This window comes from Thalassophryne amazonica, chromosome 14 (genome assembly GCF_902500255.1).
Source record: "Thalassophryne amazonica chromosome 14, fThaAma1.1, whole genome shotgun sequence".
NCBI lineage: Eukaryota > Metazoa > Chordata > Actinopteri > Batrachoidiformes > Batrachoididae > Thalassophryne > Thalassophryne amazonica.
This window is the reverse complement of record NC_047116.1, coordinates 94,042,256-94,062,136: the sequence shown is the minus strand read 5'-3', so window position 1 is coordinate 94,062,136 and position 19,881 is coordinate 94,042,256. Positions and strand designations below refer to the sequence as shown.

At 42.0% G+C, this 19,881-nt stretch overlaps 1 protein-coding gene across 1 annotated transcript in view; it reads left to right on the top strand.

Moving 5' to 3' along the window:
* The window catches only part of tns1b (tensin 1b), a 432,602-nt gene that overhangs the window by 73,059 nt on the left and 339,662 nt on the right, over positions 1–19,881 (top strand). The gene's annotated exons all lie outside the window — the stretch shown is intronic.

Genomic DNA, 19,881 nt, shown 5'->3' with positions numbered 1-19,881 from the left:
GCATGTTGGTGAAGGGAACAGAGGTGATGAGGAAGTAATGGGTAGATATGGTATCAAGGATAGGAATGGGGAAGGATAGATGGTAGTTGATTTTGCAAAAAGGATGGAAATGGCTGTGGTGAATACATACTTTAAGAAAAGGGAGGAGCACAGGGTAACATATAAGATTGGAGGAAGGTGCACACAGGTAGACTACATTCTTTATAGGAGATGCAAACTAAAAGAAATCAGAGACTGTAAGGTGGTAGCAGGAGAGAGTGTCACTAGACAGCATAGGATGGTTGTTTGTAGGATGACTTTAGAGGTAAAGAAGAAGAAGAGAGTGAGAGCTCAACAAAGGATCAGATGGTGGAAGCTGAAGGAGGAAGACTGTTGTGTGTAATTTAGCGAGCGGGTGAGAGAAGCACTGGTTGGAGGGGAAGCAATTTTGGACAACTGGAAAAGTACTGCAGATGTGGTGAGGGAGACAGCTAGGACAGTACTGGATATGACATCTGGACAGTGGAAGGAAGACAAGGAGACTTGGTGGTGGAATGAAGAGGTCCAGGAAAGCATAAGGAGAAAGAGGTTGGCGAAAAGGTTTGGGATAGTCGGAGAGATGAAGAAAGTAGACAGGAGTACACGGAGATGCGGCGTAAGGCGAAAAGAGAAGTGGCAAAAGCAAAGGAAAAGGCATATTGCGAGCTGTACAAGAAGTTGAATAGTAAGGAAAGAGAAAAGGACTTGTACCGATTGGCCAGACAAAGGGACAGAGCTGGAAGGGATGTGCAGCAGGTTAGGGTGGTAAAAGATGCGCATGGTAATGTGCTGACAAGTGAGGAGTGTGTGCTGAGAAGGTGGAGGAAATATTTTGAATAGCTGATGAATAAAGAAAATGAGCGAGAGAAAAGGCTGGATGATGTGGTGAGAGTAAATCAGGAAGTACAAGAGATTAGCAAGGAAGAAGTGAGGGCTGCTATGAAGAGGATGAAGAGTGGAAAGGCAGTTCGTCCAGATGACATTCCAGTGGAGGCATGGAAATGTCTAGGAGAGATGGCAGTAGAGTTTCTAACCAGATTGTTTAATAAAATCTTGGAAAGTGAGAGGATGCCTGAGGAGTGGAGACGAAGTGTGCTGGTTCCTATTTTCAAGAACAAGGGTGATGTGCAGAGCTGCAGTAACTACAGAGGCATAAAGCTGATCAGCCACAGCATGAAGTTATGGGAAAGAGTAGTAGAAGCTAGGCTTAGAAAACAGGTGAAGATCTGTGAGCAGCATTATGGTTTCATGCTGAGAAAGAGCACTACAGATGCAATGTTTGCTCTGAGAATACTGTTGGAGAAGTACAGAGAAGGCCAGAAAGAGTTACACTGTGTGTTTGTGGACTTAGACAAAGCTTATGGCAGGGTGCCAAGAGAAGAGCTGTGGTATTGTATGAGGAAGTCTGGAGTGGCAGAGAAGTGTTAGGGTAGTGCAGGACATGTACAAGAATAGTGTGACAGCGGTGAGATGCGCAGTCGGAATGACAGACTCATTCGAAGTGGAGGTGGGATTACACCAAGGATCAGCTCTGAGTCCTTTCTTGTTTGCAGTGGTGATGGACAGGTTGATGGATGAGATCAGACAGGAGTCCCCATGGACTATGATGTTTGCAGATGACATTGTGATCTGTAGTGAGAGTAGAGAGCAAGTTGAGTCTAGTCTGGAGAAGTGGAGATATGCTTTGGAGAGAAGGGGAATGAAGTCAGTAGAAACAAGACCTGAGTACATGTGTGTGAATGAGAGGGAGCCCAGTGGAATAGTGCAGTTACAAGGAGTAGAAGTGGTGAAAGTAGAGGAGTTTAAATATTGGGGTTAACTGTTCAAAGTAATGGAGAGTGTGGTAGAGAGGTGAAGAAGAGAGTGCAGGCAGGGTGGAGTGGGTGGAGAAAGGTGGCAGGAGTGATTTGTGACTGAAGAATATCAGCAAGAGTGAAGGGGAAAGTTTACAAAACAGTAGTGAGACCAGCTATGTTGTATGGTTTAGAGACAGTGGCACTAACAAAAAGACAGGAGGCAGAGCTGGAGGTGGCAGAGCTGAAGATGTTGAGATTCTCTTTGGGAGTGACAAGAATGGACAAGATTAGGAATGAACATATCAGAGGGACAGCTCAGGTGGGACGGTTTGGAGACAAAGTCAGAGAGGCGAGATTGAGATGGTTCGGACATGTGCAGAGGACAGACCCAGGGTATATAGGGAGAAGGATGCTGAGGATGGAGCCACCAGGCAGGAGGAGAAGAGGGAGACCAAAGAGGAGGTTCATGGATGTGCTGAGGGAGGACATGCAGGTGGTTGGTGTGATAGAGGAAGATACAGAGGACAGGGTGAGATGGAGACGATTGATCTGCTGTGGCGTCCCCTAACGGGAACAGCCGAAAGACAAAGAAGAAGAAGAAGAATAGAAGAGTGTAAAATTTCTAATTTTGATATTTTAAGGGAAAACCACTAGAAAACCTTAGGTCAAACGACCTACATACAGTCCGGAATTGCCACAGATTTAGTAAGTTAAACGTTCTGAGCTGTTGGCTGTTGGGAAATTTAATTTTTAAAACATTTAACATCTCTAGATACTGCCGTCTGCTAAAGAAACAAGCTTTGTTTTGTATCTTTCACTTTGCATCAATATTCCATTGATGTAACAGTGTGAAAGGAAATAAAATATTATTATATTTGGCAAATGTTCATTTTCTTTCGATGTACGGTAAAAAGTTTGACCCACTTGTTTTAGTCATTTTCTCTTAAAATGTCATAATAGAAATTTCACACTTTTCTGTGACCCTACCAAACATGTACTGGTCATTCTGAACGTATTGATTACTTTGGAAAATCTACAACTGCTGCAATTTAGAAAATACACCTATTTTCACCTTTGGGCTCACGTGAACAAAGTAAATCGAGATGGCAGAAAACACTCCCAAAAAGCTCATTTCTGTATAAATCTAATATGTTTCTTACATTTTGCAAAGTTAATGAGAAATCAGCACTCCTAAATCTACAGTAAAAATGCTGTTTTTTGAAACCAGATAACACCTCTCAAGTAATTTATGAGACATCTTACGGCTGTCAGCGTGCACGCCCCGGGTGGTGTTACACCTGCCTACAGTGTTTTTTCTAAGATAGATTTGTTGTATTATATAAAGTCAAAAAAGGTAATGAAATGGTGAATATCTATCAAAACATCCTGGAAACACAAGTCTCAAAGTGTCTCAATGGGCTTAGCATCAACCACAATATACGACACAGTTCTTCCCTGGAATTGATCTTGTTAGGGTCCTGTCCCACTGGCGTTTAGGAGGATTTGCGTATGGATTGCGCATAAAATTGGCCCATATTCACCAAACCTCCACAATATCCATGTAACATGCCTGTATGAGTCAGCCGTCATCCGAACACGCCCGTGATCATCCGCAGAGGCATGCATGTCCGGAGCCAGGATTTTTGAGCTGTTTAAAAATCTGTATACGGATAACATCCGCCTCACATACTCAATATATACTCAATTCATACACAATACATACTCACTCTATGCGCTGTATATCTGCCGTTAACCGCTGATATCCGCAACTGACAGGGATTCGCGGCTTGGCAGCGGACTGGGACAGTGTGTAAAACAGATATATATCGTGCCCATCATGTCCACATCACAAACTAAATATATTGTAGCGAATGCATACAAATTGGCCACGAATAAAGTGTTTTTATTACATCTGCTTTGCAGCTGATTTGCGGACAATCTGTGAATGCATAACAAACACGTCACATAAACCCAAAGTACTATATGTGGCAGAAAGTGACATACCTGCCAGTCAGTGCCGGTCTGGCTGTGTAGATCCACAAAGACGTAATTGCTGCTGCAATCCAGGACTTTTATTTAACACCAACAAAAGGAAGAGTTGCTGTTTAGCCACAACTCACGCTGAAGTCTGTTTTCTGTGACACTCTCAAAAATAAAAATAAAAAAACACCATCTCACACCCCGAGCAGCTTCCCCCCTCCCGCTCCCCAAACTCATGAACAGTTAACCCTCGCATGACAACATGAACATTAACTCTGTGATCAACTTGTCCAAGTCCAGCAAATGCTCCAGAGACTGTATTGTTGGTGTGAATAGTGATGCCGACGGCCCGAGTGCGCGTATTTTATGACCGCAATGCATATGCTGTGCACGCGCAACACATGCGCGATGCATTCATAATACACCCGTAATACTGCCATGATAATGTCAATGTGTCGGATCAGTTTCCTCACTACATGCGTTATATAACCGTGATTGTTCATCATATATTCGCTATATATTATTAATATATCCATAATTCATACTGGGACATTTGTCATTTTTGGCCATTTTTGTTGCGGACGACAACGAAGCCCGCAATTTGTGTGCTCAATTCATGCGCAGTTAATCCTAAGTACCAGAGTTAGCACAAAACATATCAGTAATAGAAATACAATAAAAGATAACAGTAGATGGACTTAACACCAGATATCACCTGAAGACACTGAACTTACCTTGGAGACGTCTTTTCTACAGAACCTTTATGTAACTTTTCCAGTCTTTGGTTCCACCTTAAAGTGAACCAGTTGGATTCAAATGAAACGGCACTTAATAACGTTCTATGTAAAGCTGTGTGACATATGAATATTTATCTTTGTGACTTTGCAAAAAGTGTTGATTGCTATAGCCTTTATTTTACTTGTCTTTTTTTGGAGCCAGTAATGTACTTTTTATATTTGCCATATGGCTTTATTTTTGATATAGCCTTTATCAATAATACCGCAGTTAAAAAGCTAGGTTATGCTGGGCGCACTGTAGAGCCTAAACTGTAGCCATTAACTACTTCTAATATTATTTCTCTTTACGTGTTGGCCTGCCAATCAAACATTGATGAATTCAATGTCTAAGACCAACTTTTATAAGGTACGTAGCACAATATTTATCTCCTTTGGCTGGAAACATAGACACAACACCACATTTTACTTTAACCACCTGCCGCTGGTAAAATCCTCTCAACTGTTCAAAGACTTGCCAGACGTTCAAAGAAAAGACAGAAAGTCAGCACCAAGTTATTGCACCCAGAATAAATTTTAGTGTGTAATAAAAGACCCCCCGCAAAACGGAAAGAGACATTGATAACTGGTTACCATTCTCACCCAGTGACTCTCGGACTTGCCTGGAATATGCAGGTTTAGGAAGCGGTGATGGATGTGGAACTGGTCACCATTATTTGAAATAAATGTTGTTCCCAGCAGTATATTTTTATTGTTTCTGATTTTCGTGTTCGTTTGTTGAACCTGTTCAAGGCCTTGCTTTATCATGGAAATGTCTGACGGGGCTAACGACAAACAGTCAAAAGAAGGCTATAATTCACAATCACTGATTCCAAAATAAAAAGAACAGATGTGTTGCAAGTCTGGTTTCAAAGAACGAAACAAAATGAGACCATTTTATCTCAGCATTCAGGTTAATCTGCAGAAAAGGAGCGAGATATGAGAAAAGCCTGTGACCTGCTGACTTCTTTTTCACCTTTGGGATTCTAGAAGGTGTTTGTGAAACAAAGTAGCAAAAGCAGCAGATCTTCTTCTCAAAACATGTTAAAGTGAAAATAAAGATAGTTGACCTCAGTTGGTTCAGCACATCACATGTGAGCGGAAACATCTGGTTTGTGACAGATGAAGTAAAAATGCCACCCGGAAACAGCTGGATGTTTGGCTTGGCAACACTTGGCTTGTGGATTCCCAATGCTGACACAGGATGGGTAGATGTTAAACAGGCGCAGCTTAAAAAAATGTTTTGTGCCCTGGAGGCCTGTGCAGCAGACATTTAGCTGTATGCCAGGAAAGAGGTCATTTTGACAAATTGTAAGCACTTGTATACATTTTCATTGTCGTTGATCACAAATTATAGCTATAGTACCTATAATCACTACAGTACTGTAAAATGAAAAGTTTTCTGCCGGTCTCCTCAGGCACAGGGCTTTGCTTTGGCAGCGACGGGTCGCACTGGGCGTCTGTGTCGACTTTGTGGGCGTTAAACAAGGTGTTGCTGGAAACACTGAGGTTTGCACGATCATTAAGCTCTGGATGAATAACGGCTTCCGATGGAACAAACATAATTTGCTGTTCAATAATTGAGGTTGTGAAAACAGATGTGCACACACCTTGTAGAATGTATGCGCAGGAGAAACTCTTGGGGTCTGAATCATTCTTGGGATCATTTCCTTTGTCATGAGTTTGATTTGCACAACTAAGTCTGCAGCTTTTCTCTTGTTGCTCAACAATGTATATTTTATTAAATTTTCTCTTTATTCAGAACGGGTTTGTTTGCATTGATTTCTATGAAGATATACTGGTTGTGTTTTTCCTGTCTCCCTTGTAAAAACAATTGGATACGCATCTGGACACATGGGCTACGATGGGATTCAGGGATGATACTTTTTACTATAGAATGATTTGATCTGGTGCCATATATGATTCAATCCAATTATTTGTTTAATGTAGACATTCATTTTCCATGATAAAACTTACTCAGTTTTATCATGGAAAAGTTTTTTATAATAATGCAAAGCTCTCGATTTACCGATCGATCTACATTCCGATCCTCACCTATGGTCATGAGATTTGGCTCATGACCGAAAGAACGAGATCGCGCGTACAAGCGGCCGAGATGAGTTTCCTCCGCAGGGTGGCTGGGCGCTTCCTTAGAGATAGGGTGAGGAGCTCGGTCACTCGGGAGGAGCTCGGAGTTGAGCCACTGCTCCTCCACGTCGAAAGGAGTCAGTTGAGGTGGCTCGGGCATCTTTTGCGGATGCCCCTTGGACGCTTCGCTGGAGAGGTGTTCCGGGCATGTCCCACTGGGAGGAGGCCCCGGGGAAGATCCAGGACACGCTGGAGGGACTACATCTCTCGGCTGGCTTGGGAACGCCTTGGGGTTCCTCCGGAGGAGCTGGAGGAGGTGTGTATGGATCGGGAGGTCTGGGCGGCTTTGCTTGAGCTGCTGCCCCCGCGACCCAACTCCGGATAAAGCGGAAGAAAATGGATGGATGGATGGAAAATGGATGGAAAACTGAATAAGCTAAAACTGGCATTGATTATCTTCAATTACATATTTCATGAAAGACTAGGGACCTTCTTTAAGTTTTTACTACTGTGTTGCAGCACTGTGATACTGTGGTGCGGCATCTGCTCGCCGTTTGTTCCCCACTAGGGGCAGTACTGCATACTGTTGCAGAAAGTGCAACACAGGAGAAGCCCAGAAGAAACCGACAACTTTTTGTTAGCACTAGATAGTAGCATAGCATCATTTTTCCCCACAGATGGTGAACAAGCTCCAAGAGAAAGTCAGAAGCTGGAGTAAAGCTGAATGCTCTTTACTGTTGTCTTCATTCTCATGAAGCAATTTTTGTAAAACTGAAATGATACAGAAAGATACAACACCAATTACTGAATACTTATACGAAATAGCGTAATATATTCACAGACGTAATAATGTAAATAGTTGTAGTTCACTGTTATTTTAACATTAGCAATATGTGCATGTAAATAAACTAAATATTTATGTAGCAAAATACATTATACAGACACTTATGTAACAACAGCATTAACTGAAAATGTGAATACACTCACAAGCGCTCCTTTTCCTAGACACAAACAGCGGAAAGAAACGAGATGAAAGCTGGAGCTGCAAGCTGACCTCGTGGCTCATAGCAACTAACGGTTTTCTTTCACCTATCAGAACAAGGGCTGTAACTAAACGAAAAAATAATGTGCTACCCTTAAATGCCAGTAGGGGGAGCAAAAGCAGTACAAATATAGGCAAAGTTCAAACTGAACAGAACAAACCAGTTCTGAGCCAAACATAAAATTCAACTGGGCAGGCTTATCTGTCATATGACCAAGCGCTATTAAAACTGTTGATGTTTTTACCGTAATGTCACTGTGCCCACTCTCATGAGAGCCTCACGTTGACCTTTCACAAGAGTTTGAAGTAGCAGTGAAGCAGCTTCACTCTTCCAATTCATAGCATTAAAATTCATACATTGATTAGTTAATAGTACATTATATTGAATCAGGGGCTCATGTGTTGATGTTGTCATATGTTTTCTGTAACATCGACTTCCGATTTACTAGGGGAGCTACGACCACTACCTTTGCACTGCCCCCAGGACTAAACCAAACCAACTTTTTCAGGTTCCTTAGATGACGCTATAACACAATCAGGATGTTCCCAAAAATAAAAACTGGCCTCAAGCCAGTTATCCAAGATGGCCCCCAAAATAGGTTTTTTTTTTTTTTTTTTTTTCACTAAAACACCTTTAAACAACAATGGTAAGGGTCTATTGGTGGCCATTTTGAACGCCATTTTGAATCTTAAACTCATGAATGAATTTAGCTTAGGCACAAATGAGTTTGCTGTGACCTTTAATGGTCTTCCAATGGAATCTCTGTGATATTTAAGTTGTTTATATGTTGTGTAAAGGTGTTTTAGTGAAAAACCCCATTTTGACGCCATCTTGAACGCCATCTTTGATAACTGGCTTGAGGCCAGTTTTTATTTTTGGAACATCCTGATTGTGTTATAGCGTCATCTAAGGAACCTGAAAAGTTGGTTTGGTTTAGTCCTTGGGGGGGGGGGGGAATTTTTCCATCTCTATAAACTATGAGTGATGGACAATCCATTCTTAGATGTATTGGGTTGTGGATGTTTATGAATCGAACATGGCTGCTGGCCACTGTTAATGAGCACTTTTCATGTTCCTTATGTAAACCTGTGTTTCTACTTGTACTTGTCATTTTTAAAAAAAAATTTTGATCCGGTAATGCGCTTTTTGTATTTTCCATGCGGCTTTGTTAGACCTTCTTTCTTCATAGAAACTGTACAAGACAGCGTGCAGTGAACCTGCAGTTTTTGTGCTGCGTAACTTAACAAGAACAGATGAACGGTCTTTGGACTATATGTGACACACCACAGGACAAGAAGCATCTAGTGATCAGTTCTGGCTCCATCTGATCACAAAATCTTAAAAAAAACAAACAAAACTATTATGTGAGGCAGCAGTTTTATCTTCACCCTCTGTAAGCACCTTAAAGGCTGCTGCTCCACTGAAAGCATACTCATTCTGTTGTTTCATAAAGGGCTGAGAAAGAATTCAAGTAGATTATTTTCTGAGTATCATGGATGATCCCCTAAAGTTGTCTCTCCTGCTATGTTAATATGCATGCACATTGTGGTGGTATGCACGTGCGCACATTTTGGTAAGCTGAAACTAAAGTGTAATTAAAACGAAAATATCCCTGCACATGATGAGAACAGATGTTATGTGTCATGATTTTTTGCAATTTAGAGTGTGAGCAAATCAGCAGTGCCACAAAGTTTCACCATTATCACAACGCATTTTTCTATTTACTGTATACACACGACAGCGCCTCCTTCAAGCATTTTAATGAAAGTTACTTAAATGCTCACCCTAAACTAAATTCATTTCGTGACCCCAACACATTGCAAACAGCAAAAAAAAAAGAAAGAAGAAGTTTTAATGAGGTTTTTCTCATCGCTTCCGCATTGTTAACTGTGACTGCGTCATCAGTGTGTGCTGGTCTTTCCCAAGTTCTGTACATTTCTAATTGAATTTAACTTTGATATAACCAGGTTAATCCCATTGAAATCGAAATCTCTTTTACAAAGGAGACCTGTACAGTTTTTAAAGCTCTCAATCCACCTAACCTGCATGTCTTTGGATATGGGAGGGAGCTGGAGCACCCCGAGGGAACCCACGCAAACATGGGGAGAACATGCAAACTCCACACAGAAAGGCCACAGGTGGGAATCAAACCCATGACCTTCTTGCTGTGAGGCAACAGTGCAAACCACTAATCCATTGTGCTGCCCACTGTGCTGGACTGGATGACCCACAATTACTTTTGTTTTGCATGAGAAATTTATTTATTAGAATTTTTTTTATTTTTGAATTATTTTACAGCATGCATGCAATTTTTCTTAATTAGTAGTAGTCAATGACAATGTTGTCAGTTTGAGAGTTTGCAATACGAGTGTTGCAAACAAAGGGGAAACAGATCTGACACCATGTGGCACTAAACGGGTGAGTTATTTGTGATGCAGTCAGACATTTTATAGAAATATATGGAGGGGCGGGCATTCCAATGAATGGAATATTGGCTGTGTGCATCCGCCCACCTCCTTTTCAGGCATAATTTTTCATGCCCTGGTGTTCTGACACGTGACTTCGGTAATTATTCTGACAAATATAAAGTGGGCTAGTGTGGCACAGCCACTGTGCACATGTCATGATGAGGTGAACATATGGGCAGAAAGGAGCTGCAGATGTGAGTTTGGGCTCTCTTTTTTTTTTTTTTTTTTGCTGGAGTGGTAATAAACCAAAAAAGGAGTCAGTCTGCATGAGCCCACACTTGCACAGGTGGTTTAGCAGGTGGAATGGGGTGGACTCAGAGCTACTTCAAGAGCTGATTCATGGGAAAAGCAAACCATCGTGGTGCCTCTGCTGAATGAATTTCCTTGTGCGGTAGCTGTGTGTGTGTGTGTGTGTGTGAAATAGACTGCTCAGGCAGCAGACGTTGTCCAACTGGGTCTGTTTTCTTCATTCTGTCATTTTCTCTTTGTCTTGTTAAATCATTAGATTGTAGATAGAAAAAAAGGTCAAAGGTCAAATCCAGTCAGAGTACACAGGTGGAAAGTGGTACAGGTACTGTGTTTGAGGTTTAGTAGTGGACCACTGGAATTAGAGCTGCATGTTCTATTGTTTCACCATTGTCATCTTGATGTGTTTGTGTGTAATAGTCACACCGTGAGGCGTTCAGTGTCCAGCAAGGCAAATTAAATCACCCAACAACTTTCTTATTGCTGTTAATTAAAAAGAAAAAAACAAAACAATCTCACACAGCTCTCATCTTCTCTGACTAATAGGAGAGATCTGTCTGACAGAACATTCTGTAAATGATTCCATTTTAAGTGTTCTTCCATGCACTGTTTTTTTTTGTTTTTCCATGTCGGCTTACCTTCAACTTGTCCCAAACATCCGATGTCACAGACTGAACGGTCCCCCCTAAAAATCGGTCTGTCCTGCCTTCACTGTGCATGCGTCATTAGCTGCAGTTTACCGATTATCACCTCGTTTCTGCTTCAAACTGACTTTAGAATGATTTAAGAGGTTTTATCTTGTCATCTGATGGTTAATAATCACTTTAATCCATTTGATTGCTTTGGGTGAAGAGACTCTGTCAGATGAGCTGCTGAGCTCTGAAATGAGGTATGTGCAGTGGAGGCAGGGCAGAACAGTTTTTAGGGATGGACTATTCAGTCTGCGACGCCGGTGTGTGTCTGTGCTCATCAGTGTTAAATTGTGGGGGAAATTCACAAAAATTACTCCTGAAGTATAATATTGTTTTATTGTGTTTTTCTTAGCAAAATACTCTGCAGGGTGTCACGTGGGCTTAGTGGTTTGCACTGTTGCCTCACAGCAAGAAGGTGCCAGGTTTGATTCCCACCTGGGGCCTTTCTGTGTGGAGTTTGCATGTTCTCCCCATGTTCTCCGGCTTCCTCCCACCTCCAAAGACATGCAGGTTCAGTGAATTGGTGTCTCTAAAATGACCGTAGGAGCAAGTGAGAGAGTGCGTGTGTCTGTCTATATGTGTCCTTGGGATAGAGGGACATCCTGTCCGGGGTGGACCCTGCCTCTCTCCCAGTGACTGCTGGGACAGGCTCCAGCCCCCCGTGACCTTTATTGAAATAAGCGGCTTTGGAAAATGGATGGATGGAAAACGCTCTGTGCTGATGTAAGTTTCCGGCCATCAGCAGCATTTGTATGTTGCACTTTTATTGTGAAATACCAGGATGGAAGAACTGTACGTTTCCTTTGTTTTTGAGCCTGAAAGGAGCTCTTCTCTGTGGTGATGCAAAACAGGAGAAAAACACAGAAATGGCTGAAAAAACAAATCATTGTCAGCTGTATAGGGTCACGTCACGTACAGAAAGGATGATGTTGAGTTCCTTCCAGAGTCATCTTATTATTTTTATTTATTTATTTTTTTGTATTTTTACATCTTACTTTCACACAGATTTTCACATCTTATTTGCAGAATGTTCCTCTAAAAATCACCTTCATTACTGGAGAATGAGCTGTTCTTTCCAGAGAGCTGTTCAAGTTCTGTGTTAAATTTTTGTGTGTGTGTGTGTGTGTGTGTGTTTTAACATTGCAGTATTTATTGCAGGGAAAAAAATATTGCAATTTCACCTTCTTAAAGATGCTGGTTTTTGTCAGCTCCGAGTACAAGTACAAACTCATTCCCTGGAATAAATTTCCTGGATGGTTCAGTATTGAATGCGGGGCTGAGCCCCTCCCTCACTCGCTCGCTCGCTCTTGTTTACAAACACTCTGCAGTCACATGGCGTGACACGACCACTTGGACTTCCTTTCCCCTCTGTGGTTGCCAGGTTACGAGGTGTTAGTTAGCCTGACAATGGCGTGTTGACGCAGGTCAGGAGCGGTTTTCCAGGAAGACGCGGGGTGGTGTTCTTGGAGGCTCGGCCCCTGAGGCAGGAACTGCCTTTTGTGTTAACTGTGGAGCGTTTGAGGTTAAATGGATGTTTGTGCACTGCGGCATGTCAACAGAGTACTTTTCTGCACTAAAATCAGTTTTATGGGTCACTTTGTGTGCCGATCAGGTTAATGTCTGTCAACTAAAAGTGAGACACTATAATCACTACAGTACTGTAAAATGAAAAGTTTTCTGCCGGTCTCCTCAGGCACAGGGCTTTGCTTTGGCAGCGACGGGTCGCACTGGGCGTCTGTGTCGACTTTGTGGGCGTTAAACAAGGTGTTGCTGGAAACACTGAGGTTTGCACGATCATTAAGCTCTGGATGAATAACGGCTTCCGATGGAACAAACATAATTTGCTGTTCAATAATTGAGGTTGTGAAAACAGATGTGCACACACCTTGTAGAATGTATGCGCAGGAGAAACTCTTGGGGTCTGAATCATTCTTGGGATCATTTCCTTTGTCATGAGTTTGATTTGCACAACTAAGTCTGCAGCTTTTCTCTTGTTGCTCAACAATGTATATTTTATTAAATTTTCTCTTTATTCAGAACGGGTTTGTTTGCATTGATTTCTATGAAGATATACTGGTTGTGTTTTTCCTGTCTCCCTTGTAAAAACAATTGGATACGCATCTGGACACATGGGCTACGATGGGATTCAGGGATGATACTTTTTACTATAGAATGATTTGATCTGGTGCCATATATGATTCAATCCAATTATTTGTTTAATGTAGACATTCATTTTCCATGATAAAACTTACTCAGTTTTATCATGGAAAAGTTTTTTATAATAATGCAAAGCTCTCGATTTACCGATCGATCTACATTCCGATCCTCACCTATGGTCATGAGATTTGGCTCATGACCGAAAGAACGAGATCGCGCGTACAAGCGGCCGAGATGAGTTTCCTCCGCAGGGTGGCTGGGCGCTTCCTTAGAGATAGGGTGAGGAGCTCGGTCACTCGGGAGGAGCTCGGAGTTGAGCCACTGCTCCTCCACGTCGAAAGGAGTCAGTTGAGGTGGCTCGGGCATCTTTTGCGGATGCCCCTTGGACGCTTCGCTGGAGAGGTGTTCCGGGCATGTCCCACTGGGAGGAGGCCCCGGGGAAGATCCAGGACACGCTGGAGGGACTACATCTCTCGGCTGGCTTGGGAACGCCTTGGGGTTCCTCCGGAGGAGCTGGAGGAGGTGTGTATGGATCGGGAGGTCTGGGCGGCTTTGCTTGAGCTGCTGCCCCCGCGACCCAACTCCGGATAAAGCGGAAGAAAATGGATGGATGGATGGAAAATGGATGGAAAACTGAATAAGCTAAAACTGGCATTGATTATCTTCAATTACATATTTCATGAAAGACTAGGGACCTTCTTTAAGTTTTTACTACTGTGTTGCAGCACTGTGATACTGTGGTGCGGCATCTGCTCGCCGTTTGTTCCCCACTAGGGGCAGTACTGCATACTGTTGCAGAAAGTGCAACACAGGAGAAGCCCAGAAGAAACCGACAACTTTTTGTTAGCACTAGATAAGTAGCATAGCATCATTTTTCCCCACAGATGGTGAACAAGCTCCAAGAGAAAGTCAGAAGCTGGAGTAAAGCTGAATGCTCTTTACTGTTGTCTTCATTCTCATGAAGCAATTTTTGTAAAACTGAAATGATACAGAAAGATACAACACCAATTACTGAATACTTATACGAAATAGCGTAATATATTCACAGACGTAATAATGTAAATAGTTGTAGTTCACTGTTATTTTAACATTAGCAATATGTGCATGTAAATAAACTAAATATTTATGTAGCAAAATACATTATACAGACACTTATGTAACAACAGCATTAACTGAAAATGTGAATACACTCACAAGCGCTCCTTTTCCTAGACACAAACAGCGGAAAGAAACGAGATGAAAGCTGGAGCTGCAAGCTGACCTCGTGGCTCATAGCAACTAACGGTTTTCTTTCACCTATCAGAACAAGGGCTGTAACTAAACGAAAAAATAATGTGCTACCCTTAAATGCCAGTAGGGGGAGCAAAAGCAGTACAAATATAGGCAAAGTTCAAACTGAACAGAACAAACCAGTTCTGAGCCAAACATAAAATTCAACTGGGCAGGCTTATCTGTCATATGACCAAGCGCTATTAAAACTGTTGATGTTTTTACCGTAATGTCACTGTGCCCACTCTCATGAGAGCCTCACGTTGACCTTTCACAAGAGTTTGAAGTAGCAGTGAAGCAGCTTCACTCTTCCAATTCATAGCATTAAAATTCATACATTGATTAGTTAATAGTACATTTATATTGAATCAGGGGCTCATGTGTTGATGTTGTCATATGTTTTCTGTAACATCGACTTCCGATTTACTAGGGGAGCTACGACCACTACCTTTGCACTGCCCCCAGGACTAAACCAAACCAACTTTTTCAGGTTCCTTAGATGACGCTATAACACAATCAGGATGTTCCCAAAAATAAAAACTGGCCTCAAGCCAGTTATCCAAGATGGCCCCCAAAATAGGTTTTTTTTTTTTTTTTTTTTCACTAAAACACCTTTAAACAACAATGGTAAGGGTCTATTGGTGGCCATTTTGAACGCCATTTTGAATCTTAAACTCATGAATGAATTTAGCTTAGGCACAAATGAGTTTGCTGTGACCTTTAATGGTCTTCCAATGGAATCTCTGTGATATTTAAGTTGTTTATATGTTGTGTAAAGGTGTTTTAGTGAAAAACCCCATTTTGACGCCATCTTGAACGCCATCTTTGATAACTGGCTTGAGGCCAGTTTTTATTTTTGGGAACATCCTGATTGTGTTATAGCGTCATCTAAGGAACCTGAAAAAGTTGGTTTGGTTTAGTCCTTGGGGGGGGGGGGGAATTTTTCCATCTCTATAAACTATGAGTGATGGACAATCCATTCTTAGATGTATTGGGTTGTGGATGTTTATGAATCGAACATGGCTGCTGGCCACTGTTAATGAGCACTTTTCATGTTCCTTATGTAAACCTGTGTTTCTACTTGTACTTGTCATTTTTAAAAAAAAAATTTGATCCGGTAATGCGCTTTTTGTATTTTCCATGCGGCTTTGTTAGACCTTCTTTCTTCATAGAAACTGTACAAGACAGCGTGCAGTGAACCTGCAGTTTTTGTGCTGCGTAACTTAACAAGAACAGATGAACGGTCTTTGGACTATATGTGACACACCACAGGACAAGAAGCATCTAGTGATCAGTTCTGGCTCCATCTGATCACAAAATCTTAAAAAAAACAAACAAAACTATTATGTGAGGCAGCAGTTTTATCTTCACCCTCTGTAAGCACCTTAAAGGCTGCTGCTCCACTGAAAGCATACTCATTCTGTTGTTTCATAAAGGGCTGAGAAAGAATTCAAGTAGATTATTTCTGAGTATCATGGATGATCCCCTAAAGTTGTCTCTCCTGCTATGTTAATATGCATGCACATTGTGGTGGTATGCACGTGCGCACATTTTGGTAAGCTGAAACTAAAGTGTAATTAAAACGAAAATATCCCTGCACATGATGAGAACAGATGTTATGTGTCATGATTTTTGCAATTTAGAGTGTGAGCAAATCAGCAGTGCCACAAAGTTTCACCATTATCACAACGCATTTTTCTATTTTACTGTATACACACGACAGCGCCTCCTTCAAGCATTTTAATGAAAGTTACTTAAATGCTCACCCTAAACTAAATTCATTTCGTGACCCCAACACATTGCAAACAGCAAAAAAAAAAGAAAGAAGAAGTTTTAATGAGGTTTTTCTCATCGCTTCCGCATTGTTAACTGTGACTGCGTCATCAGTGTGTGCTGGTCTTTCCCAAGTTCTGTACATTTCTAATTGAATTTAACTTTGATATAACCAGGTTAATCCCATTGAAATCGAAATCTCTTTTACAAAGGAGACCTGTACAGTTTTTAAAGCTCTCAATCCACCTAACCTGCATGTCTTTGGATATGGGAGGGAGCTGGAGCACCCCGAGGGAACCCACGCAAACATGGGGAGAACATGCAAACTCCACACAGAAAGGCCACAGGTGGGAATCAAACCCATGACCTTCTTGCTGTGAGGCAACAGTGCAAACCACTAATCCATTGTGCTGCCCACTGTGCTGGACTGGATGACCCACAATTACTTTTGTTTTGCATGAGAAATTTATTTATTAGAATTTTTTTTATTTTTGAATTATTTTACAGCATGCATGCAATTTTTCTTAATTAGTAGTAGTCAATGACAATGTTGTCAGTTTGAGAGTTTGCAATACGAGTGTTGCAAACAAAGGGGAAACAGATCTGACACCATGTGGCACTAAACGGGTGAGTTATTTGTGATGCAGTCAGACATTTTATAGAAATATATGGAGGGGCGGGCATTCCAATGAATGGAATATTGGCTGTGTGCATCCGCCCACCTCCTTTTCAGGCATAATTTTTCATGCCCTGGTGTTCTGACACGTGACTTCGGTAATTATTCTGACAAATATAAAGTGGGCTAGTGTGGCACAGCCACTGTGCACATGTCATGATGAGGTGAACATATGGGCAGAAAGGAGCTGCAGATGTGAGTTTGGGCTCTCTTTTTTTTTTTTTTTTTTGCTGGAGTGGTAATAAACCAAAAAAGGAGTCAGTCTGCATGAGCCCACACTTGCACAGGTGGTTTTAGCAGGTGGAATGGGGTGGACTCAGAGCTACTTCAAGAGCTGATTCATGGGAAAAGCAAACCATCGTGGTGCCTCTGCTGAATGAATTTCCTTGTGCGGTAGCTGTGTGTGTGTGTGTGTGTGTGTGAAATAGACTGCTCAGGCAGCAGACGTTGTCCAACTGGGTCTGTTTTCTTCATTCTGTCATTTTCTCTTTGTCTTGTTAAATCATTAGATTGTAGATAGAAAAAAAGGTCAAAGGTCAAATCCAGTCAGAGTACACAGGTGGAAAGTGGTACAGGTACTGTGTTTGAGGTTTAGTAGTGGACCACTGGAATTAGAGCTGCATGTTCTATTGTTTCACCATTGTCATCTTGATGTGTTTGTGTGTAATAGTCACACCGTGAGGCGTTCAGTGTCCAGCAAGGCAAATTAAATCACCCAACAACTTTCTTATTGCTGTTAATTAAAAAGAAAAAAACAAAACAATCTCACACAGCTCTCATCTTCTCTGACTAATAGGAGAGATCTGTCTGACAGAACATTCTGTAAATGATTCCATTTTAAGTGTTCTTCCATGCACTGTTTTTTTTTGTTTTTCCATGTCGGCTTACCTTCAACTTGTCCCAAACATCCGATGTCACAGACTGAACGGTCCCCCCTAAAAATCGGTCTGTCCTGCCTTCACTGTGCATGCGTCATTAGCTGCAGTTTACCGATTATCACCTCGTTTCTGCTTCAAACTGACTTTAGAATGATTTAAGAGGTTTTATCTTGTCATCTGATGGTTAATAATCACTTTAATCCATTTGATTGCTTTGGGTGAAGAGACTCTGTCAGATGAGCTGCTGAGCTCTGAAATGAGGTATGTGCAGTGGAGGCAGGGCAGAACAGTTTTTAGGGATGGACTATTCAGTCTGCGACGCCGGTGTGTGTCTGTGCTCATCAGTGTTAAATTGTGGGGGAAATTCACAAAAATTACTCCTGAAGTATAATATTGTTTTATTGTGTTTTTCTTAGCAAAATACTCTGCAGGGTGTCACGTGGGCTTAGTGGTTTGCACTGTTGCCTCACAGCAAGAAGGTGCCAGGTTTGATTCCCACCTGGGGCCTTTCTGTGTGGAGTTTGCATGTTCTCCCCATGTTCTCCGGCTTCCTCCCACCTCCAAAGACATGCAGGTTCAGTGAATTGGTGTCTCTAAAATGACCGTAGGAGCAAGTGAGAGAGTGCGTGTGTCTGTCTATATGTGTCCTTGGGATAGAGGGACATCCTGTCCGGGGTGGACCCTGCCTCTCTCCCAGTGACTGCTGGGACAGGCTCCAGCCCCCCGTGACCTTTATTGAAATAAGCGGCTTTGGAAAATGGATGGATGGAAAACGCTCTGTGCTGATGTAAGTTTCCGGCCATCAGCAGCATTTGTATGTTGCACTTTTATTGTGAAATACCAGGATGGAAGAACTGTACGTTTCCTTTGTTTTTGAGCCTGAAAGGAGCTCTTCTCTGTGGTGATGCAAAACAGGAGAAAAACACAGAAATGGCTGAAAAAACAAATCATTGTCAGCTGTATAGGGTCACGTCACGTACAGAAAGGATGATGTTGAGTTCCTTCCAGAGTCATCTTATTATTTTTATTTATTTATTTTTTTTGTATTTTTACATCTTACTTTCACACAGATTTTCACATCTTATTTGCAGAATGTTCCTCTAAAAATCACCTTCATTACTGGAGAATGAGCTGTTCTTTCCAGAGAGCTGTTCAAGTTCTGTGTTAAATTTTTGTGTGTGTGTGTGTGTGTGTGTGTTTTAACATTGCAGTATTTATTGCAGGGAAAAAAATATTGCAATTTCACCTTCTTAAAGATGCTGGTTTTTGTCAGCTCCGAGTACAAGTACAAACTCATTCCCTGGAATAAATTTCCTGGATGGTTCAGTATTGAATGCGGGGCTGAGCCCCTCCCTCACTCGCTCGCTCGCTCTTGTTTACAAACACTCTGCAGTCACATGGCGTGACACGACCACTTGGACTTCCTTTCCCCTCTGTGGTTGCCAGGTTACGAGGTGTTAGTTAGCCTGACAATGGCGTGTTGACGCAGGTCAGGAGCGGTTTTCCAGGAAGACGCGGGGTGGTGTTCTTGGAGGCTCGGCCCCTGAGGCAGGAACTGCCTTTTGTGTTAACTGTGGAGCGTTTGAGGTTAAATGGATGTTTGTGCACTGCGGCATGTCAACAGAGTACTTTTCTGCACTAAAATCAGTTTTATGGGTCACTTTGTGTGCCGATCAGGTTAATGTCTGTCAACTAAAAGTGAGACACTCGACCCACCGCTTCCTTTTGCACAAAACCGAATAGAAAAAAAAAGCATTAAAAAACCCAAAGTGCTGCACCTTCAAACCAAACCTGCAGCGATTGTTTGGGAACAGGGTTTTTCTGCAGAAGCTGGAGCATGTCACCTCCAGGGCTTTGATCCAGACGGCTAAACACGGATCTGTAAAGGCTGTACACATGTTCCAACAGCAGGTGTGTGTGTCTGAGAGCAACTGAAGGTTCTGGAGCTCTGAGCTCACACCGCTGGTATGCACCAAATGCCACTGAGGGTTAAACACACACACAACCGGCTACTTTTAACATTT